Here is a 24,739-nt window from a genome sequence, read left to right as displayed (position 1 = left end):
AGACCATCTCAGCTATTTTAACCAAGGAGGAGATATCGTCCATAAAATAAGGGGAATGCAAATTGTGGAAGAAATGTAGCAATTAAAGGCAACAAAGTAGGTGTACTTATAATGCATATAACATGTTTCATATAAAAACATGTAAAATGAAAAAAAGAATACTTAACAACATTGTCCATGCATATTAAAATAAATGAGTCAGACATGCTGGGGCATGCCTATAATCCCAGCACTCAGGAGGCTGAGACAATATTGGGAGTTCAAGGCCAGCCCGGGCTACATAGCAAGATTGTCTCAAAAAAACCACACATGCACACACACACACACACACACACACACACACAAAGTTCTGGGTTCCTGTTCCTGTAGCTCCACACCTCCTAACACTGTACAGAGTAAAAAGAAAAGCAAATATAGATTCCTACAACTGATGTTAAATACAGAAAAATATCCTACAGGCTCTAATTTACATGCAAGTTAGGAAAACTACACTAGAGACAAGCCAGAATCCTCAGAACTCTGTGGAAGTCACTGGAACTGCTTGAAGAATGGAAAAAAGGAAAAATGGAGGGTCTTAGCATTGGTAGAACAAGATAACATCAAAAAGAGTTCGTTCCTGGGAAGAAAGTATCCAACCCATAGTGTGAACAGTTGAGAACTGGTCTGAAGCCTGACATATTAGCATAGACAACAGAAGTCACAAGGACTTGAGAAATTTACAGGGACAACACTAGTAGTCTTATGAAAGAATAGAGGCACTTTGGAATGAAAAACAATAGATCCTCATAATAAATACCCTACTTAAAAAAGAACAGCAGAGTTGGAGGAAGTTTGACTACAGAAATCAGTTCCTCACCAAAACAACAGAAGAGGGTGCCATTGGGCTGGAAAAAACAAGAAAGACCTCCTTCCTCCCACCCCCCCAAAATGTTCCTCATTCTCTCCAGAAGATCCATCTGTTAAAAGCTGGTGCTGACATGATAAAAGCGAGAGCACACAAGGGAGGGGTGAGGATAGGTAAGACACCTAAAAAACTAGCTAGCATTTGTTGCCCTTAATGCAGAGAAACTAAAGCAGACAACTGAGGCCAATAGGAAAAGGGGAACAGGTACTAGAGAAAAGGTTAGATCAAAAAGAATTAACCTAGAAGGTAACACCCACACACAGGAAATCAATGTGAGTCAATGCCCTGTATAGCTATCCTTATCTCAACCAGCAAAAACCCTTGTTCCTTCCTATTATTGCTTATACTCTCTCTACAACAAAATTAGAAATAAGGGCAAAATAGTTTCTGCTGGGTATTGAGGAGGGGGGAGAGGGAGGGGGCGGAGTGGGTGGTAAGGGAGGGGGTGGGGGCAGGGGGGAGAAATGAACCAAGCCTTGTATGCACATATGAATAATAAAAGAAAAATGAAAAAAAAAAAAAGCTGGTGCTGAAAAATCCAACATTCAAACATAACAAGAATTCAGTATCCATACAAAATTTCTATAAGGAAAAAAAAAAAAAACTCCCACAGAAATAAGAATAAGAATCATGAGTTCTTGATGAAAACATGAGAAAATGATCCAAAGACACGTAAGATCCATAAGGCACACAAATGTAGAGGAGGTTCTGGTGTGTCTCAAAATATGTACTTTGGAACTGAAGCACTCACACTCCTAGTTGCTGGTAATGTTGGTGACTGAATCCATCTCTGGCAATTTCCTTTAGCCAAAGAACCCCCTCACCCAAAGTCACACCCTTTCTCCAAGGTCTACCTACAAAAATTAGTCTATTTCAAGATACAGAAAGTTGGCTACAGGTAGACATCTGGAATGACCATATCACTTCAAAGCTCTTCATGGGATCTGCTGAAACCTTTCTTGTAATTACATCATGGCCAGTGGTGTGCTAGTACAGCTTCCTACTAGCCTGTGAGAGCCAAATGTCACATTTTTGAGAATTTTACAAACAGGTTGTTAAACACAACCATTATTAAAACTGAAATTACAACTGGGTGCCCAGTAGCTCACACCTATAAATCTAGCTTCTTGGGAGGCTGAGATCAGGAGGATCATGGTTCCGGACCAACTCAGACAATAATTTGTGAGACCCCCCCACCTCCAAAATAACCAGAGCAAAATGTACTGGAGGTGTGGCTCACATGGGTAGAGTGCCTGCTTTGCATGTGCAAAGCCCTGGGCTCAAACCCCAGTCCCACAAAAATAAACGAACAAATGAAAAATTCCTTAAATTACATGAACTTAAATATATTCAAAACTCAGGTAATAAACACTTGATATTCACACTTCTTCATTATTTTACTACATTTGCCATTATCTATGCTTTAGAGACTACATCTATTTTATCTGATTGTGCACTACTATGTATTTCTTCCTAGTTATATGTTCAGTAACATCATATTACTAACTTAAATCAGTCATGATAGAAGTATTTACACACTGGAAATTATCAAATATCATAGATCAATGTTTTCACCAGTTGTTAAACATTTACCAGCACATCATAATTGCAGCTCAGCAGTTCTTCTGTCCAATCTCCTTCTTTTACTTTGTCATCACAAGTGTTGATCCTAACGGTACTCTCCAAAAACCTTTGTGCATACACATTTGTGTCTCAGAGTCTGTGTCCTAGGGAATGTGACCTATATCAACAAACAAACAAACAAAATAGCTAGGACCAAATGTATAGTAGATGGAAATAAGAAACGCCAAGCAAGTTAAGCAGATTTAAAAGTTTTTTTAAAAAGTGATATAGAAACCAGACTAACAAGATCGAACATACATAGTTCTGGATGCCTTGAAGAAGAAAACCAAAATAATGGAATAGAATTAATATTTACAACTATAATGCAAATTCAAACACACTTTTGTGGGGAGAAGAAAATAAGAGCTAAATCTACATATTGAAAGGACATACCAGGCTGGGGATGTAACTCAGTGGTAGAGTGCTTGCCTAGAATGCATAAAGCCCTGGGTTTAATTCCCAACACCATGATGAAATAAAAAAAGAAAGAAAGAAAAAAAAAGGTACACCATGTACCAACCTAAATAAATCTGAATTGGTCAACTCTTAGATATAGTCTAGAAAATTATTATATTTCAATACAAAGGAAAATATTACCTATGTTTCCTGGCAGAAAGACCAATCACTTTCTTAGGATAGCAAATCAGTTTGGCATCAGAGTTAACAGTTATTCAAAGCTACAAAATAACAAGAGCAACATCTGTATAACATATGAGCACCAAAGATTTTAAATGCCAACAAACTATCCTATAAGTAATAAGACAGCAGAAAAATGTTTCAGTGTGCTAAACATCAGGGACTATTATATTCATGAGCCCTTCATGAGGACAAACTGTATCCAAATGAAAGAACTGAGAAACTTGGGCAGAAAGTGGTGGTGAGCACTGAATATATTTAGCTGTATATTTAAGACTAAAATAAAGGCAGAGGCAAGAGTAGTCATGGGGTTAAGGACATGCTACCCCCAATCCCAATATGGCACCTTAGCATTTGAGAATGCAGCAAAACATCAAGGTCACTCTTACCTTCCCTTCATCCTTTATCCCTGAAATAGGTCATATAACCATCATTTGAGGAGTAGCCTCCCTATGCCCAGAAAAAAGGTAGGGACATAAAGAAGAATATAAATAAACAGTTTTACTAAATTCCCCCAGTTTAATCCCAATAGATCATACCTCTTTGTCCTCCAACTATATTTCCCCATGGCTGTCCACATTTCATCAAACTAAGCATAAAAATGCACAGGTTTTCCTTGGGTCTTCATTTTTGAAGGGTGTTATCATGTAAAACTTACATGAAACAAATTTGTATACTTCTGTCTTGTTAATTGCTTTTTATTTCAGGATCCTCAGCCATGAACCTACAATGAATGAGAAAATAAAATTTTCCTCCCCTACAATAATACATAAATTTTATATGCTCTGACAATTTGTAAATAAACAAAAATGAAAGAAGAAAAAGTAGAATTAGCTTACTGATTTTCTCAGAGGTAAAAAGTGGGGATAAAGGATGGTATTAAAGCCAACAAGACAGGCTGGCAGCTCGTGCCTGTAATCCTATATACTCAGGAGGCAGAGATCAGGAGGATCAAGGTTTGAAGCCAGCCCAGGAATATAGTTCACAAGACCCTATCTCAAAAAAACACCCTCACAAAAAAAAAAAAGAGCTGGTGGAGTGGCTCAAGGTGTAGGCTCTGAGTTTAAACCCCAGTACCACAAAAACAAACAAATAAATAAAGCCAACAAATTGAATATTATAAACCAAAATACATTTAAGAGGAAAAGAATAAATATTAAGACAGCATTGTTAACAAAAATTGGGTGGTGGAGGGCACAGAGATAGAAGGAAGAGACTCCAAGATTTTTTATTCTCATTCCAAGTAGGAAACTTATTAGTCAATGTAAGAAAAAGAGGACTGCAGCAATATATGAATACTGGTAGAAAGTAAACATTGTGGAGTGGCTCAAGTAATAGAGTACCTGCCTAAAAAAGTATGAGGCCCAGAGTTCAAACCCTAGTACCACAAAAAAAAGTATATATTACAACAAAAATATGAACTTCCTTCTGTACACACACACACACACACACACACACACACACACAAAGAGAAAAAAAAAACCTGAACACACAGTTTTCTGAAAGACCAATTTTCTGTTTTGTATGTATATAACATAATTGAGATTAAACATAAAAGTGGCTTAAATCACCTATTAAAAGAAAAATGTTTTCAAATTGGTTCACATAGTAATATTCAACTCCTTGCTATACACTCAAGATTACAGAATGATCATGAATTTGAGGTTAGCCTGGGCTACATAGCAAGAAAAGCAAGGGAAGAAAAGAAGGAAGGAGGGAAAGAGAAAGGAAGGAAGGAAGGAAATGGCAAATGCAAATTGAGAAAAACGGGTTATAATCTTACCATCAGACAAAGTAGCATTCAAGCAAAAAAGCATTTTAGGAGGCCAGGTGCAGTGGCTCAAGCAGTTTGAGGCCAGCCTGGGCAAAACATTTAGGATACTCCCATCTCAACCAATGGCTGGGCCTGGTGGTATGCATCATTCAAATGTGGGGAAGCACAAACAGGAGAATCACAGTCTAAACCAAGAACCTGTCTCAAAAATAGCCAACAAAAAAAAGGACTGATGAAGTAGCACAAAAAAGCATTAAGAAACAAAGGAGTGCTTGCTTCAGCAGCACATATACTAAAATTGGAATGATACAGAGAAGATTAGCATGGCCCCTGAGCAAGCATGACATGCAAATTTGTGAAGCGCTCCATATTAAAAAAAAAAAAAGAGAGAGAGAGAGACAAAGGATACTAGAATACTTTACAGGTAGTGTTAAAGGTTGCATGAAGATATAATAGTCACAACTATCTAAGCAATGAATAAATTATATAACATCAACTTTCATAAGACAGAAACTATAGAAGAATGTGAAAGTAGACACATTCTCTTTAATACCTGTCTCTCGATGTAAGTTCTCTAAGTCCAAGGAAATAGTTAACAACAAAAACAGTAAGCTGGACATAGTAGAACATGTCTGTAATGTCAGCATTCAGAAGACTGAAGCAAAAGGATTATAAGTTTGAGGCAAGTATGAGCTACATAGCATGACCCTATGATGTATAGGGTCTTTTTCTCTTGAAAGAAGGAGGAGGTAGAGGAAGGGGAAGTGGAAGAGGAAGAGGAGAAGACTGAAATAAAAATGAAAGAAAAAGAAAAGAAGGAATTTATTTAAGCAAGCTAAACAATGCTAGCTGGCTTATTTGTAAGATGGATAAAAGATTTGTGCATTTTTTACTACAAAATGTTACAGAAAAGATGTATTAGTTACCTACTGCACATAACGAATGGCTTCCCAAATTGAGTGGTTTAATACACCCCACAAATTTTATCTCCTAATTTCTGTGGGTCAGGAGTTCAGTAGCAGCTTAGCTGGCTGATTATAACTCAGAATCTCTCATGAGGTTGCAGTCAAGATGTTGGCTGGAACTAGGCGTGGTGGTACACACCTGTAATCCCAGCACTTGGGAGGCTGAGGCAGGAGGATCATGAGTTCAAGGATCATCTATGCTATATAGCAAGTTCAAGGCCAGTCCAGGCTAAAATAGTGAGACCCTGTCTCATAAGAACAACAAATACAAACCAAAAAAAGATGTTATCTGGGGCTGCTGTTATCTGAAGGCTTGATTGGGGTGGTAGGGAAACTGAAGAATCTATTCTCAAATTGGCTTACTCACATAGTTGAATAGAGAACACATGGACTTCTCCTTTAGCGCTTTCTGAATATCCTTATGACATAGTAGCTGGCTTTCTCTCAAAATAAATGATACAAGAAAGAGGAAGGATGAAGCCACAATGCCTGTGTATGACCTAACCTCAGAGTTGACCCAGTGTCATTTCTGACACATTCTATTCATTAGAAGCAAGTCTATAAGTTCCACCCATGGTCAAGGGGAAGGGTTCCACCTTTTGAAGGGAAGAAGAATTTGGGGACTGTCTGGTGGGGAACAATGGAAGAAGGAGGGAGAAAGGAGAGGGTGATGGAATGTAAATATGATTGTAAATTCATCAAATATATGTATATATGAAAATAGTATAATGAAACCCACTAAAAACTTAAAGTGAGAGAGGAGCTAAGAAAGAGTAATATAGATGGGATGAATTTGATCAAAGTACGTTATATGTATGCAAATATCACAATGAAATCCCTTTGCACAATTTATGCTAATAAAAATTTTTTAAAGAATTTGAGAATTATGGGAGTTTTCATTTGTTTACTTGTTTTTCTTCATGTTTTTGAGATAGCGTCTCCTGCCTCTGCTTTCCAAGTGGTAGGATTATAGGAATATGCTACCATGTACAACTTGCAAATTATGTTTTAAAACTACCACAGAAGGCATACTAAAAGTAAAAAACTGAATTTTCTATTAAAATAAAAATCCTAGACTCCCCTCCCAAAAAAAACCTCTTAAGTCTGATAAACACTTTTGGCAAAGTAACAGTATATAAAATCAACATACAAAAATCAGTAGCTTTTCTATATACCTAAAATGAGCAGGCTGAGAAAGAAATCAGGAAAACAATCCCATACACAATAGCCTCAAAAAAAAAAAAAAGTACCTAGGAATAAACCTAACAAAGGAGGTAAAAGACCTCTACAATGAAAACTATAAAAGCTTTAAAAAAGAAATTGAAGAATACATGAGAAGATGGAAAGACCTCCCATATTCATGGATCAGCAGAATTAGTATTGTGAAAATGGCTATACTATTGAAAGCAGTCTACAGATTCAATGCAATCCCCATAAAAATTCCAATTCCATTCTTCACAGAAACAGAGAGATCAATCCTAAAATTCACATGGAAGCACAAAAGACCCCTAATCAACAAAGCAATCCTGAGCAGAAAACACAATGCTGGAGGTACCACAACACTGACTTCAAATTATACAACAGAGTCATATCAACAAAAACAGCATGGTACTGGGAATAGACACATAGACCAATGGAATAGAAGATCCAGAAATAAGCCTAAGCAGGTACTGCTATCTGATTCTTAAAAAAATCACTGAAAACATAAGTTGGGAGAAAAGACAGCCTCTTCAGCAAATGGTGTTGGGAAAACTGGATGTTCATATGTAGAAGACTGAAGCAAGACTCCTGTCTAATTTTTGTACCCTGTGCAAAAATTAATTCAAAATGGATCAAATATCTAAATGTAAGGCCTTAAACTTTGAACCTACTACAAGAAAACAAAGGGAAGACTTTTTAAGATATAGGCATAGGAGATGCCTTTCTGGTTAGGATACCAATACCTCAGGAAATAAAAGTAAGAATCAACAAATGAGATTGTATCAAATTTAAAAGCTTCTGTACAGCAAAGGAAATAAGTACCAGAATTAAGAGATAACCTACAGGATGGGAGAAAATCTTTGCCAGCTATGCATAGGATAAAGGATTAATAACCAAAATATATAAAAAGAGCTCAAATATTAAAAACCAAGCCAGCACCAGTGGCTCGTGCCTATAATCCTTGCTACCCAGGAGGCACAGATTAGGAGGATCGATGTTCAAAGCCAGCCCAGGCAAATAGTCAATGAGACCCTATCTTGAAAAACCCTTCACAAAAATAGGGCTGGTAGAATGGCTCAAGGTGAAGGCCCTGAGTTCAAGTACCAGTACCGCAACAAAACAAAACAAAAAATTAAAAACCAAAGAATAAATAATCCAGTTAAAAAATGGGCAAATGAATAGAGAATTTTGAAAAGAAGAAACACAAATGGTCAATAAATGCATGAAGAAATGTCCAATATCCTTAGACATAAAGGAATTGCTAATCAAAACTACACTGAATGGCAATCATCAAGAAAACAAAGAAGGGCTAGAGACCTGGTTCAGGTGGTAGAGTGCCTGCCTAGCAAGCCTGAGGCCCTGAGTTCAAACCCCAGTACTGCCAAAAAAAAATTACTAGCTAGCCCGGTGTCATGCCTTGAGCCAGTAATCCTAAATCCTAACTATGTGGAAGATCACAGTTCTAGGCCAACCCAGTCACAAAAAGTTCGAGAGATGCCATCTCAATAAGAAGTGGCATAGTGGAGTGTGGGAAGTGTAAATAGGCAGATTGTGGTCCAGGCCAGCCCGTGCATAAAAGCAAGATCCTACTTGAGAAATACCTAAAGCAAAAAGTGATGGAGGCATGACTCAAGTGCAAGGCCTTACGTTCAAAACTCAATGCTGCCAAATACTGTCAAAAATCAAAACAACAATAACAAAAAATGTTGGCAAGGATGCAAGAGGAAGGGAAAGAAATCCTTGTACACTGTTGGTGGGAATGTAAATTAGTACAACCACTATGGAAATCTTTGTGGAGATTCCTCAAAAAAACTAAAAAAGGTTGGAGTTGTGGCTTAAGTGGTAGAGGCATCTGCCTAGCAAGTTCAAAGCCCTGAGTTCAAACCCCAGAACCAAAAAACAAAAACAAACAAACAAAAAAACCCTTAAAAATAGAACTACCATGTATGTGATCTTGCTATACCACTTCTGGTCATATATCAGAAGGAATGTAATTCAGCATGCAATTGAGATACCTGCACACCCATGTTTATTAGCAGCACTATTCACAATAGCCAAGCTATGGAATCAGCTTATCAACTGATGAATGGATAAACAAATAAAAAGGAGTTTTTATTATTCAGCCTTAAAGAAGAATAAATTTATGTCATTTTCAGGAAAATGGAGGGAATTAAAATGTTAAGTGAAATAAACCAGACTGAGAAAGACAAATGCTATATATTTCTCTCACATGTGGAATCTAGAGCTAAAAGACAAAATGAATAACACAAGTGTTAAACAGGGGAACTGATTGGGGATGGGGAAGTAAGGGTGGGGGAAGGTGAAAGAAGAGGGTAAAAGGTAGGTGAATATGATCAAAGTGCTTCATACACATGGATGAAAATAGAATAATGAAACCTGTGTAAAATTGTTTAAAATGAGGGGGGGATAGGACAGTTGGAGGGCATCACTCAAATGGTAGTGCCTGCCTAATTCTGAGTTCAAACCCCAGCATTGCCAAAAAAAAAGGAGATGGGGAGACAGGGATAAGAAAAACTAACAGAGGGGATACATTTGACCAAAACACATTATATGTATGTGCAGAAATATCACAATGAAATCCTTTTATACAGTTAATACATGCTAGTTTTAAAAAGAGAAAAATCCCTGTCATTGTCTAACAGTTTAAAAATAAAACTAATCAAGCAACCCTAAACCACAATACTATACTATACTATAAATAATTTGAGTATATAATATGCTGTCAATGTCCAGAAACCAGATTTCATAAACTACAAAAATACTTTTATTCAGGAGCCTGTTACCTCTTTTGAATCTTTCCTTCAAGAGATATAGGAAAGAATGAAAGGGAAGATTAAAAAGTTGTAGCAAGAAATACACAAGAACCACATTTGGTCACCATGACTCACTAATGAGAAAGCTTTAAAATTATCTGACTTGTTTGGAAGGCTAAGACCTTCAGAGGATAGTACAATTTAGAGATTTGGACCTGGTCCTTCTTGAGTTTATAGGATCTTTGTCTTGATCCAAAGCCTCAAGCTGAGGACAGAATAAGAGGATAGTCTTTCTTGTGTATGTGGTGATTATCTCAAACTGGGATAATCTCATATAGAAGATTATATCTTTTCCTCCTTTCTTTTCTATCTAGCTGCTCAGTGGATGAACAGAAATCAAGATTTTAAAGTATGGTTAGCCTTTATTTTAAGTGCTAATTTATAATTACAACCAGTGCTGAAACTAAAGCCCTGGCTTTTAATTCTGCTATGTAAATGAGCTAAGTGAAGTTCATAGTTCTAATTCTATTCACCTGCTATACAATAGTCCAGGTTTGGCAGATCCTGGTATTAGCTAATAGTTTAAAACTCAAAACGAATCAGGCAACCCTAAAGTACAATACTATACTTCCCTCTAGTAAAAATAATGAAAAAAATCTTCCAAAAATAAAATGAAAAAAAATCTTCCAATGACAGGAGATAAATGAGCACATCTGAGGCTCCTTTTCGGGTAAAGAATCGGGATGACTGACTGTTCTAGAACCAACTTCCCGAGCTCAATTATCATGAACTTCCATCCCATTTAATTGATTGGAATAAACAGTCTGCTTCGAGATGAGGTCAGTTCCCACAAGGATATGGCCTGGATGAGATTGCTGACCTTTTCTAACTCCTTGGGAAGGCATTATACATATTTACTCCAACATGTTTTGACATGATTCAGTGTTCCACACAATCCTCTTATCCAGTGTATCTAGCTCTGAGGTGTTCTTTTAATATTAGGATCTAGAATATGTTAATAATGTTTCTGATGATTCAATAATTAAAAACTTTATTTTGCTTTTCCCAGCTTATTTACAAAGACTCCTTTAGGGTCAATTTACATAACATATGAAAGTAAGTCTGAAGTATACTACACAGCATGTGCTAGTCAGTTGCTCTTTGCTATGACAAAATTCCTGAGAAAACAGGATAAGGGGTGTAAGGATTTATTTTTGCTCATGGTTTTCAAAGTCCATCAAAGCAGGAAGGGCATGATGTTGCTTGGTGTCTCTCATCATGGCAGCTGGGAACCAGAGAGAGAATGCCTGTGCTCCCAGGCCCTTTCATTTTCTCCTTTTATTCCATCTAGGCCCCAGCCCATAGGATGGTGCTGCCCACATTCAGGGCAGGTTTTCCTACCTAAATCTTCCAGATATCTCTCAATCTAGACAAATTGACAGTAAAGATTTCATCACACAGAGTATAGTCTTAGGTCATCTAACCTCTTTTTTGCTGATTCATAAGTGGCAACTATAATATTCACTAACAGGTTACTCTAAACAGTTAATGATTTAATATTGGCTGAGCTCATTTTAACAAAATCTACAGAACTCAGATTACATGTTCTAGTGCACAGGTTGGCAATTTATGGCCTGTGAGCCAAATTTGGCCCATGAGCTATTTTGTATAGCCCATAAGCTAAAATAGTTTTTTGGGTTCTTTTTTGTTATTGTTGTTGTTGCTTATTTGTTTTTGGTGAGACTGGGGTTTGAATTGAGGGCTTTACACTTGCAAAGCAGGCATTCTACCACTTGAGCTATACCTGCAGCTCATTTTTCTCTGGTTATTTTGGAGATGGAATCTCTGAAACTATTTGCTCTGGCTGGCCTCAAACTGCGATCCTCCTGAACTTAGCCTCCCAAGTAGCTAGGATTATAGACATGAGCCACCAGAATCTGACAGTTTTTATGTTTTTAAAGGAATTGGGCATGGTGGTATATGCCTGTAATGTTAGCTACTCAGAAGGCAGAGCCAGGAGGTTCAAAGTTGGAGGCCAGTGAAAAACAAACTAAATGCAAAATGGCTGGGAGTATGGCTCAAGTGGTAGAGTGCTGGCCTTCAAGACCCTAAGTTTGATCCCCAGTACCAAAAACAAACAAATAAAGAACTGTGAGGTTGAGAAGAGAGAGAAGAAAAGATTAAAAAGGAAGAGAAAGGAGGTAAAGAGGAGGGAAGTGCAGAGACTTTATGTGGTGTACAGTTTAAAATATGCACTAACTGGCCTCTGTACTAGCAGATTCCGCTGTCATGAAATAATATTATTTCTAGAAATAATGCTTTCTAATAATCAAAATTTATATGCTTCAAGCCAAGTGCTGGTGGCTCATGCTTATAATCCTAGCTATTCAGGAGGTAGAGATCAGCAGGATCTAGGTTTAAGGCCAGCCCAAGCAAATAGTTCTCAAGTCCCTATTTTGAAAATACCCAAAACAAAAAAAAGGACTGATGGAGTAGCTCATGTGGTAGAGCACCTGCCTAGCAAGCAGGAGGCACTGAGTTCAAATCCCAATACTGCCAAAAAAAATTATATGCCTCAAAGCCATAGTATGGACAATTAGGGAAGAAAGAAAATGAATGAGGAAATTACATTAGAAATTTGAATTAATCTCAATAATATTTGAGTACATACACAACAATGTGGGCTAGAGGCATGCTTCAAGTAGTAGAGTACCTGCCTAGCAAGCATAAGTCCCAGAATTCAAACACCAATACTGCTTAAAACACACACACACACACACACACACACACACACACATGCTATAATACATATATACATGGAAATGTCACAATGAAAATCCCTGTATAGCTATCTTAAACAAATAAAAATCTCTTTTCAAAAATAGGACAAGAAGGAAAAACAGTTCTTATCTGGGGGTTGGTACCAGTGGGAGAGGGGAATATATAAGGAAAGGGTATAGGAAGGTGGATATAATGGAAATATTATGTACTCATGTATGAAGATGGAAAAATGAGGCCTATTGAAACTATTCTAGAAATGGGGGCAAGGAGAATGATGGAGGGGGTGAATTCAACTATGATATAAGAACTTCTGTAAATGTCACAATGTACCCCCAATGCAACAATAAAAAAATAAAATGAAATAAATTGAAAAAAAGGCCATATTCAATAATGTGGAAAGCACTAGTGCTGTCACAGTGAACTCAGTTCCAAATTCTATACACTGCTTTGTGGTGCTGCTTATATTAGGAATTTACTAGGTCTAGATGTGAGATAGGAATGGTATTTCCTACATTTCCTTATGAACAACCAATTTTTCCAACACTCATCACCTATTGAAAAACTCATCAGCCAGTGGTCTAAAATGTATCTTTTTTTTATGATTTTTATTTATTTGAGACAGTTTCATTATTTGGCCTCTCAGGCTGTGTTGGAACTTGCCATGTAGACCAGGCTGGCCTCAAACTCATGATCCTCCCACTTCAGCCTCCTGAGGGCTGATATTAAAAGCATGTTCTATCACCTCTGGCTTGAAATGTTATCTTTAATCATATATCAAATTAATTCTGGTATGTGTGGATCTGTTTCTAGGCCCTACATTCTGTTTCATTGTTTTACCTGTCTGAATGCTAATACCATATTGCATAATAATTACTATGACTCTTAGAATCAACTTGTCAAGTTCCTCAAAAAATACAGTTGGGATTTTTATTGGATTGTATGGAGATTATAGATCAATTAGGGAAAATCATTTTTTTACATTGAGCCCTCCTGCCATATACCATAGTATATTTCTCCATTAATTTAGATCTTCTTCAACAGTTTTCATTAACACTTAAAACTTTCCTTATAAATATACATATTTTGTTAGGTTTATTACTACATACTTTATTTTTAATGTTATTGTAAATAACATTTAAAATTAATTCTTTTTACCATTTGTGGCTGAAGTAGAGAAATGTATTTGATCTTATATATTGATCTTGTACCTAGCCACCTTAGTAAACTCAATTATTATTTCTAATACTTTGCGGTTATATACTTTGGAGATTAAAAAGAAGACAACATATTACCTGTCGATGTTTATTCCTTCTTCAGTTCTTATATCTTATTTCTTTTTTTTTACTTCTTGGCTTATGTAGAACTTCCTATAAATTGCCAAACAGCAGTGGTTACAGAAGCACAAAGCCCTGAGTTCAAACCCCTGTTCTACCAAAAAAAAAAAAGGGGGGGGGGTGGTAATAGCAGATATCTTGTTCTTAGTGTTAGAGAGTATTTTCTACCATTTTAATGCTGGTAAAAATGTTTAATTTAGTTTTTTTGTAGATTCCCTTTAACATGTTAGGAAAGTTTTCTTTTTATTTTCCTAAGAGCTTTTATCTTGAATAAGTCCTAAATACAAATGCTTTTTCTACATCTATTGAGATGATGATGGCTTTTCCGAATCTCCTAATAGGACACTTACATTGATAGTTTTTCTGTTTTGATTTTTAATGTTAAACTACCCTTGGATTTCTGGAGTAATTTCAACTAGATCATGCATATTACCTGTTCAATACACTGCTATATCCGGTTTATTAACAATTTATTTAGAATTTTTGTGTATATATTAGAACCACACTAACCAACTCAGCTAACTGTCCACCCTTGAGTCTATGATAATGAATGAAATTGGCCTTTTATTTTCTTTCCCTCTCTGTTGGTATTGGTTATCAAGGTTACCGATTCAAGAAAAGAACTGGAGAATATATACAATTTTTCTGTTCCGGAAAAATTTATGTAAGATTTAAATAATCTGATATTTGAAAATCTGGAAAAACATATAACTAAAGCCATGTAAATCAGGTGCTTTATCTACAGACTTTCTTAAATGGTGCTCTCAGCAACAAATACAAGGATAGACATCTAATAATGGCTTAATCAATACATTTAATTATTTCTTCTAGCAAGAAATCTCTCCAGGGCTGGGGATGCAGCTCAGTGGCAGGGCACTTACCTAGAAAGTACAAGGCCTTGGATTTGAGCCCCAGCACAGAAAAAAAGAAAAAAAGAGTCTCTACCAAAAGAATGTTAATACCTGAATGAATGCTCTTCTTACTCTAGATGGTGTTGTATCTGTGTGATATTGTAACAAAAAGTTTGTACTATATACCTAAGCAGTTTCCAATTTATGAATGATGAAAAGGAACAGATAAACAATGAGGTTTTGAGACCCTGTGGTGTGGTCTACTTCTGTAATCCCAGCATTCCTGTAATCCTAGCATTTGAAAGGCTGAAGCAAGAGTTCCAGACCAGCCTGCTACATAGTGAGTTCAACCCCAACCTGGACTACATAGTGAGATCCTGCCTCAAAAAAAAAAAAATTTGGAAATAAATCAATAAAACATTATTGTTAGGTATTATAGCATAAGTTGGATATACATACATGCATACGAATATGTTTTATATATCGAATCAGATAAAGAGTTCTTTGTATTTTTATGCCTAAGATTGATCCAATGTACTGCACAACAGAATTTTTGTACTGGCAAAAAAAATTTAGAAACTTTGTGTTTTAACCCTTGCTTGCCTTCCTTACAACCTTAGTATAAGGTCCAAAAATTGTACCTATTATGATAGGGAATAAACAGTGTAGTGTATATATATCACATCAACAGTATATAGAAAATCTAATCTTCATTTTGTTCTTTGGTAGAATGATATAGATATCAGATAGTATGCCTTATAGCTTATTAAAATAATTTTATGTATTGGTCCGTATTTTGAAAATAAAAATTGACTATTTTTCTACACAATCCCAAAAGTACATTCAGGTATTTGCACACACAGCTAAGTATCTGTTGTTTGCTAAGAGGAATATGAACATCTTTCCAATAAATAGCCAAGACATTTTGAAATTTTTTTCCTGCCTTTTGAAATAAAATTAATTGTGAAAGGGCAGGTATGTTGGGAAGATGAAGGAAGGAACCAAAAGCAACTTAACAAGGCAGTACCACTGTCTCACAGGATAAAGGTAGGAGGTGGTGAGTAGGGCCAGAATCTGGTAATTTAAGGTAACAGACACTAATAGTAAGTGTCTTTGAATTTAAAACCTGCAGCAAAAGAGCACATAATTAAATTACATGAGGACAAAAAGGGATAGAGAAAGACTAAAAGGTGCTCTCAGGTCAGCCTTCTACTACAGCTGGGTACTGTTCTCACAGAGTTCCCTAGAGAGCCTTCTACCATCAAGTGACATTTGAGGTATTAAGCATGTGAGACGGGATTGGACACCTCGAGCATATGATCCCTTAAGGGGCTGACAGTGCACCCTTCCTGCTGAACTAGTTTCTTATCCTGGAGTCTGATCCTTGAGCTTGGGTGTTCTGTTCTCCACTACTTTTCAAACTTCTATCATTCTACTACTAATGAGAATGAGGAAGAACTAACAGATCAGCCTCTACTGTGGGGGATACAATTTACCTTCAGAAAACTTTTCAGCCTGGGAGAAGCAAGAAAGATCTATACTTACTAAGTGTGTATTATATGCTAAGCAGAATACCAGGTGTCATTTGAGTTAATTCTCATGATAATACTGTCACCCAAGTATTGTTATTGAAAAAGAAGTAGCTGAGGCTTAGAAAAGCCAAGAAACTTGCCCTTTTACTTATGGTTAAGAAGTCAAAAAGGTGGAATGCAAAAAAAATTCTGTCTTCAAAGTCTATGCTTATTCTACCAGAGTGACGGATCCCTCCTAATAAGTATGTATATCTGGATGTTTGCCTCCTTCTTAGCAATGCCTCATCTCCCTGACTCCAAATCATTCCCACAACAAAATAGTGACTGCACTGAAACAATTTACCACTCTGAATATTCAGAATCTGACAAAGTCTCAAATGTTTATACTTGCAGGAATTCTGGTGTACATGTGTTTAAAATCTAACAGTGAAAGGAAGTACACAAATCTTGCCAACAATAAATTTTTTAAAAAGGAAAATCACTTCCTCCTTCATTTATTGGAATTGCTTGGAAACAGAACTCAGGAAATCCCCTTCCTTGATTTGTAGTATTTATGTGGCTAACTGTTGTTCCTAAGGAACAGAATTTATTCTGCCTCGTCCTCTGAAATTTCAACATTTTTTCATTCTTCTTTAACAGAACATAGTTTAGGTTATTTTAAAGGATTCCACATGACAAGAACTAATTTTATTCCTTTTTCTACATTTTGAGAAAATGAAGCTAAAGAATTTGTAGCTACTTCTCATATATAAAAATGTATATTCACTACAATGATAACTTACTATCCTAGAACCTACAGGAAAATACCTCTAATACACACATATATTTCTAGTTAGGGTAACAGATGTTCAGGAAGAATGCAAATTGCTCACATGTATGGAATTCAGCTTCTTTTCCTAATACCCAAGAATAACTTCACCAAAGTAAAATAAATTTTCATTATTGAGAAGGCTATCATACACATATAGTAAAGTGGAATAGAATAAAATGTCTAAAAATAGACCCACACAAATATATTTACTTAATTTTCAACAAAGCCACCAATGTAATTCAATGAGGGAAATGATAGTCCTTTCAACAATGGTGTTGGAACAACTGGATATTCACATTAAAACAAAACAAAACTTTGAACTTTTCCTCACACCATGTGTCAAAAATTAACTTGAGAGAAGCAAAGGGAGAATGATTATGAGTTTGAGGCTAGCCTGGGCTACATAGGGACATCCTGTTGCAAAACAACAAAAATTTAGCTTGAAGTTAATCAGTCACCTGTAGGTAAGTGCTAAAACTTCAAAGCTAAAACTATAAGACATAACAAAATCTTTGTGACTTTGGGTGAGACAAAGATTTCTTAGCTAAGATGGAAAAACTACAAGCCATAAAAAAAAACAGTTGATAAATTGTGCTTCATAAGAATTGGAAATTTCTGGTTTCTTTGGAAGACACTGTTAAGAAAAATTAAGAATGAACCACAGACTGGGGGAGAATACAATAAAAGCAAGCATCTGGTAAATGGTTTGTATTCAGATTAAAAAACAATATCTACAACTCTACAATAAGACAAATAATCTAGTTAATAAATGGGGAAAAAAATTAAACAGATACTTCACTAAAGAACATATACAAAGCTGGGCATTGTGGTTCATGCCTGTAATACCAGCTATTCAGGAGTTGGAGGTAGGAGGATCATGGGTTTGAGGCCGGCTAAGGCAAAGTTAACAAGATCCTGTCTCCAAAAAATAAATGAAAACAAAAGGGCAGGAGTGTAGCTCAAATTGGTGGAGCACTTGCCTACCAAGAAGGATGTCCTGGGTTCAATCCCCACCACTGCAAATACAAAGGGCAAATAAATACATGAAAAGATGTACAACATCTTTAGTTAACAGAGAAATGCAAATTAACTACAATGAGATATTATAGCACTTACCAGAATGACTCGAATTTAAGAGGCCTGCAATACCAAATGTGGTGGAGGATGGGGAGCAAAGAGAACTTTCATACATTCCTAGTAGGAATGCAAACATAATACATCCATTTTGGGAAAGTTTGGTTGTTTTTTAAAATGTTAAATTCACAATACCATACCAACCCAGCAATCCCACTGCTAAGTATTTACCCAAGAGAAATGAAAACAGATGTTCTCATAAAGACTGTTATATAAATCATCACAGCAACCCCAAACCAGAAACAACCCAAATGTCCATTAACTGGTGAGTGGACAAATTGTGCTATGTCCATTTTAGCATTAAAAAGGAATGAAGTTTGGTTAAGCCTGGTGGGTCACATCTGTAAATCTAGCTATTCAGGGGGCGGAGATCAGGGGAAATCAAGGTTTTAGGCCAGTCGGGGCAAAAAGTTAGCAGGACCCCATCTTAATCAATAAGCTGGGGGTGGTGGTATGTGCCTATTATCCCAACTATGCGGGGCAGGGTGGGGGGCATAAATGTTCATGCCTGGAAAATTACATGAGGCATAATAAGCCTTCTTATTTTGATTCTACACATTCTGCCAGGACAATCTCATTCTTTTCAGAGGCATTAGTTACTGTCTGCTGCTGAGTGTTTTTTTTTGTTGTTGTTTTTTTTGTACTATGGATCAAACTCAGACCTTGTGCATACAAGGTAAACACTCAACCTCTGGGCTACATCCCCAGCTGCTGACAATTTTGGCCAACAGCAAAGAGGCAGATCCAAAGTTTTCTAAGGCCTGAGTTTATACAATTAGGAAGGCTATCTTAAGAAAATTAATATAGGTACTCAAATATTGAATCAATCCAGTATATTTTGGGGCCTTGAAAAGGGCCTTTGCAAGAGAGGAGACATGAAGAGCTCATCCGCTTCACAACAAACTTTCCTCTGCCATAGCTCTATCTTAAACCCAAATAGTTCTCAGATTCCAGAACTACCCTCCAATCACCTACCATGTATCCTCTCTTAAGTTCCACCTTAAAATCAACATGTCCATAGCTAAATAGGTATTTGCCCTTCCTACTCATCTACCACTATTCCCAGCACCACCAAAAACATGCTAGTTTTCCTGCATTCTCCAGTTTAATAAACAGCACCGGCCCATCTAGTTGCAATCACAGCCACATCCAAGCAAACCACCAAGTCTATGTCTGTCTTTCCTGATAATTGGAAATCACTCCTCTCTAGTTCATCTACTTCTCTGCAACTTTAATCCTATTCTAGTTGAGCCTATCAGTATTTCTCACATGGGTTATTCCAACAGCCACTAATGGCTTTTTTTTCCCCCCTCCTGGGGCTGGAGATCAAACCCAAGTCCTTGCTCATGGTAAGCAAGCACTCTGCCACTGAGGTTATGTCCTCAGCCTATCTTCCACCATAACCAAAGATAATCTCCTTAGAATACACTGATTGTGTCATTCTATGATCCTGAATACTTTAATATACTGTACTCTGACTTCAATACACAGAAGACATTACTTGGGAATGCTGTTTAAAATACATTTTGAAATCAGGCATGGTGGTTCATGCCCATAATCCTAGTACTCAAGGGGGTCAAGGCAGGAGGATCATGAGTTTGAGGTCAGCCTGGGCTCCATAGCAAGATCCTGTCTCAAGAAACAAAACAAAAAGATAGATAGATAGATTGTTTGATTGATTTTGGCCAGGCATGGTGCTTCTCATCTGTAATCCCAACACTAGGAAGGCTGAGGCGGGAGGATCATGAGTTTAAGGCCAGCTATCTCAAAAAATGCCCCAGGGATTTTGATTCTGGGATAGAATACAGGAATTGCATTTTTAGTAAGACCTTCAGGTGACTGATGTAAGCACTCCACACTTTAAGGCATGGGGTTAATAGCTATCCAGTTCCCCCATGAGAGGGTTCAAACTCCTTAAATATTCTATAGTGTAAGATACGGATTTCACTTAGCTTTTCAACTTCATTGGTAAGTACCACCTCCTACATTCTAGACTTAAGCTCTACTGTATTCTCTCCATTTTTAATAGTAATCCCAACACCATTATGCTTTATTATTCCTTATCCTCCCGTCAATCCTATTACATCTGTCTTCTCTAACTAGTTAACCAAATAACACACACACACACACACACACACACACACACACCTATCTTACTAATACCATTCAGTTTAGACATTAATTCCTTTAGAAAGACTTCCCTGATCCTAAGTCTAGGTAAGTACCCCTTGTAAGGCCAAACATAGCCTCTGGTATTTTCCCTACCACAGTATTTACCTAAAGTATTTTACCAGTTTATTTAATTATTCATCCCACTGAATCACTGTCTTTTTTTCCAATGAATCTCCAGTGCTTAGCACTATACCTGGCATTTTGTAAACACTCAATAAATATTTACTGAATGAAAAAATACATGACTTTTTTGGGACAGTATTGGGATTTGAAAGCAAGTCCTTACACTTACTGGGCAAGCACCCTACCACTTAAGCCATGCACCCAGTTCTTTTTGCTTTAGATTGTTTTTCAGGTAGGATTTTACTTTTCCTGGGCTAGCCTCGGACTATGACCCTCCTACCTCTGCCTCCTGAGTAGCTGCAATTGCAGGCATGTGTGGCCACAGTAGGCTGGCCTCCAAGTGCAATCCTCTTATCTCTGCCTCTCAAGTAGCTGGAATTAAATGCATGAACCATCACGCCCAGCCTGGGCTATATAGTGAGACCCTGCCTCAAAAAGAATTTCAATCACAGGATATAAAGTGTACTTAGAGGTCCACTTCATTATAGTAAATTAGCAAGTAAGAATTATTTTATATTTGGAAAAGGGAAATGGAAAGAATCCAAAACAACATTCCTTTCCTCCAAACACTGAAGTATTTTTGTTGTGTTTTGTTAAGATTCAGATTTTAATATATGTAGACTAGGAAATGATTTTGAAGTGTAGTACTTTTTGGTTGACTCAATCCCTTCAACTATAGGAGGCAGTGAAAAGAATATGATTAGACAGATCTTGCTTTCCAGTTTACAATCTTCCAAAGAAAATATGTACTCAAGAATGTTTGTATAACAAAAAAGACATGTAATTGGTTAGTTATAAATGCAAACTGAGATGAAAAAAGTTTGTCAGTAGTAGATCAGATCCACATAAATAATTTCTATGGAATTGGTCACTGTTAAACGAAAATTACATAATTTAAATTTTAACTAAATTCCTGCACCAACCTGCAGCAGATCTGACCAAACTGAAATGGAGTCACTCATGCTAAATGCCACATACTCAAACTGTAGCTTTAAGGAAGAGATAGATCCCAAAACAGACCTGTATCTTCTAAAAAACAACAACAACAACAACAAAAAAAAAAACAGGAGAATTCAGTCTGAGTCAACTGAATGAAGAAGTCCCCTCTGCTATAATCCTTACAAAAAAAGTAACCTGAGGTCTTACAAAACCACCGCTCTGCTGTTGTCCGATGGGGCACGCATTTTGTTTGATAGAGGCTTCCCAGATTCATAAATCTCAAATAAAAGCCAATTAAATTTACAACTAAGTTTATTTTAATTTTGACATCACTGTAGATGATTTTTCTTTTCTTTTCCCGGTGCTGGGAATCAACCCCAAGGGTTCATATGTGCTAAGCAAGCACTCTACTGGAGACTGCAGATAATTTTGCAAGATTTTTTTCTTTGAATTACTCCTAAGGGCATGTGAATACTTTCATTTTATCAAATGCTTAATGGATTACACTTTGATGTACTAAAGGAAGAGGGAAGAACGGCCATTTAAGCCCCTGGTTTGTCAACTGAGTAAGAAATATCATTTTTCTGAATTCTCAAGTCAATTCATTACTGTAATTCCTACTAGTAAACTGTGATTGAAAGGGTTAAATAGCTTGTTCAGGAAAGACAAAGGAGACAGGGTAGAAAGTAGAAAGGGAACTTTTTGGTTTTGGTGCTGGGGACTGACCCCAGGCCCTCACACATGCTAAGCATTCACTCTACTACTGCGCTATATGCCTATTTCCTCAGAACTGACATTTATTATCAACTCTATAGTAGGCAATACCAAGAGTTCTGGGAAGAGGCAATACTGGGATTTGAACTTGGGGCCTCACCCTTGCTAGACCAGAGCTCTATCACTTGAGCCACTCTGCCAGTCCCCCTAAGTATCTTAAATACATTTTCTTATTTGAGCTTCATATCAGCCTTGAAAAAACACACAACTCATTGGTAGTACACTTGACAACCAACCAACTCTCTGGGGAGATAATGTGTGTATTTCTATACATAAATAAATTTATAATTTTTTAATAAAAATATAGTAGAGACACCTGTACACAGATGTTCATTGCAGCCACTATTCACAATAGCCAAGCTCCAGAAACAACCCAGAAAGCCTACAACTGATGAACAGATCATGAAATTGTGGTACATATACACAATGGAGTGTTACTCAGCCACAAGGAATAATGACATGGGGTTTGAAGGTAAATGGATGCAGTTGGAGGACATCATGCTAAGTGAAGTTAGCCAGGATCAGAAACACAAAAGACGCATGTTTTCCCTCATATGGAGAAGAGAGATCCGAAGATAAACATATAGAAAACCAAGCATGATCATATACAAACATGATTATAACAGTGGAGCTACTCTTTGGAACTCGGGGAAAGAGGGAAAAGAGAAGAGGATGATAGAGCATCAATAATGCCACATACCACAAGATGTAAAGGTAGAGGATTTAAGGATGTGTATTGAAAACTGTTGAAAAACAGAGGGAGGGAGGTAAAGGGATAAGGGAGAATATTTGAAGGGATTGAACAGACAAAAGTAAAGCCCAACCACAGAGGACATACATTGAGACACCCCTTTGAACATCAACTTAAATACTAGTAATGAAAATCAGGACTGAAAAATAGACACAGTGTGTGCGGGGGTGGGGATGGGAGGGAGTTACTAGTGGGAGGGGGGAGAGTGAAGGAAGGAGATTAAGATGATGATAAATGGTTGATGGACTTAAAAAACCTATATGAAACAGAACTAAATAACCTCTTGCAATTGCTTTAAGTGGAGTGAGGAGGGGGGCTGAGGGGGACAAACGATGGGGCAATGTAAGTAATGTACAATATAAGTCTAATCATAATTGTCACCATGAATCTCCCCCTGTATAATGAATATATCCTAATAAAAAATTTTAAATAATATTTTTTTTCAGCTGGGTGCCTGTGGCTATGCCCATAATCCTAGGAGGCAGAGATCAGGAGGATCACGGTTCAAAGCCAGCCCTGGGTTCTTGAGACTTATCTTGAAAAAACCCATCACAAAAAAGGGTTGATAGAGTGGCTCAAGGTGTAGGCCCTGAGTTCAAACTCCAGTACTGCAAAAAAAATTATAAAAATTTTTCCTGATGTTAAGTATGTGTAGCATAAAACTTACAAACACTAAATATAAGACATTCTTCTTATGAATTCCACAGTTCCAATTGATCCCACATGATTTTTTGGAATTCATCTACTTCAGACAATTTATGCTTGCAATTCAACCATCTGATAGTTCCAATTTGTTAAATTTTCCAATATATTTGTTGTCATTAAGTCTGATGTGATTTACTATTAAACTGCCATCTCTCATCTTCATACAAATTCCTTAAAATGAAACTTATAATCAATTTTAGCACTACTGATTATAGTAGAGCTCTGTTTTGTTTTTAGCTTTTAGTATATTTGTAGTGATTGTTATTGTCTGGTTCTTCATTATCTATAAAACCCTGAATATCATTTAAATTAATTTTATGTTTTAAATTTCACTTAAAATAGGTGTGTAATTCCAGCACTTTGGAGGCTGAGGCAGGAAGATTGTGAATTCAAAGCCAGCTTGGGCAACATAGTAAGACCTTGTCTCAAAACAAAATCAATCAATACATTTAATTGTTCATTATTAATATTTTCTCCACCAGCCTTCTGTTTGTTTTTATAAATTAAGATTTTCTGGATTGTTACCATGCCCATTCTTTATGTACCGTCTCTGGCTACTTTTACGTTACAATGGAATTACTGGAAGAGTTGACTCCAGTCCCCCCAAAAAATTACCCAAAATAAACAAAAAAAAAATGGAAGAGTTAGTTGTTACAGGAACTGTATGTTCAGGAAAGACTAAAATTATTTACTGTTTGTTTTTTTACACAAAATATCTATTGACACTTGTTCTAAAAAAATCAACAAAACAGCCCTGATTTGTGGTATTTGCCAGTTCCCCATGGTGTAAATATGGCCCATTGCAGTCAATTTCATGCCACCACTGTGAGGTTTCTGAACAGAGTTGGGAAGATATGCATACATTATTGTTATTTCCACCACAGAGATACAAGAGTAGAATTATTAGTAAAATGAAACAAAATCACTTTTGTTAAGATTTTATTATGTTATATAAT

The 24,739-nt window shown here is 36.7% G+C and overlaps 1 long non-coding RNA gene and 1 other non-coding gene across 3 annotated transcripts; one reads left to right on the top strand and one right to left on the bottom strand.

Moving 5' to 3' along the window:
* Positions 1-1,544: 1,544 nt before the first annotated feature.
* LOC141425508 (uncharacterized) lies at positions 1,545-14,002 on the bottom strand. 2 transcript variants are annotated; one of them, XR_012450511.1, is made up of 3 exons: positions 13,950-14,002; positions 3,703-3,887; positions 1,545-2,645 (listed from the first exon to the last, which is right to left on the bottom strand). It is a non-coding gene; the product is annotated as an uncharacterized lncRNA (long non-coding RNA). The 2 variants fall into 2 exon arrangements; XR_012450512.1 differs by lacking the exons at positions 3,703-3,887; positions 13,950-14,002 and adding exons at positions 3,125-3,204; positions 3,553-3,610.
* On the top strand, positions 5,206-5,312 carry LOC141426021 (U6 spliceosomal RNA). The gene has a single exon (XR_012451135.1). It is a non-coding gene; the product is annotated as a U6 spliceosomal RNA (small nuclear RNA).
* Positions 14,003-24,739: the final 10,737 nt, after the last annotated feature.

This window comes from Castor canadensis, chromosome 8, assembly GCF_047511655.1.
Source record: "Castor canadensis chromosome 8, mCasCan1.hap1v2, whole genome shotgun sequence".
NCBI classification, from domain to species: Eukaryota; Metazoa; Chordata; class Mammalia; order Rodentia; family Castoridae; genus Castor; species Castor canadensis.
This window is presented reverse-complemented; position numbering and strand designations above follow the sequence as displayed.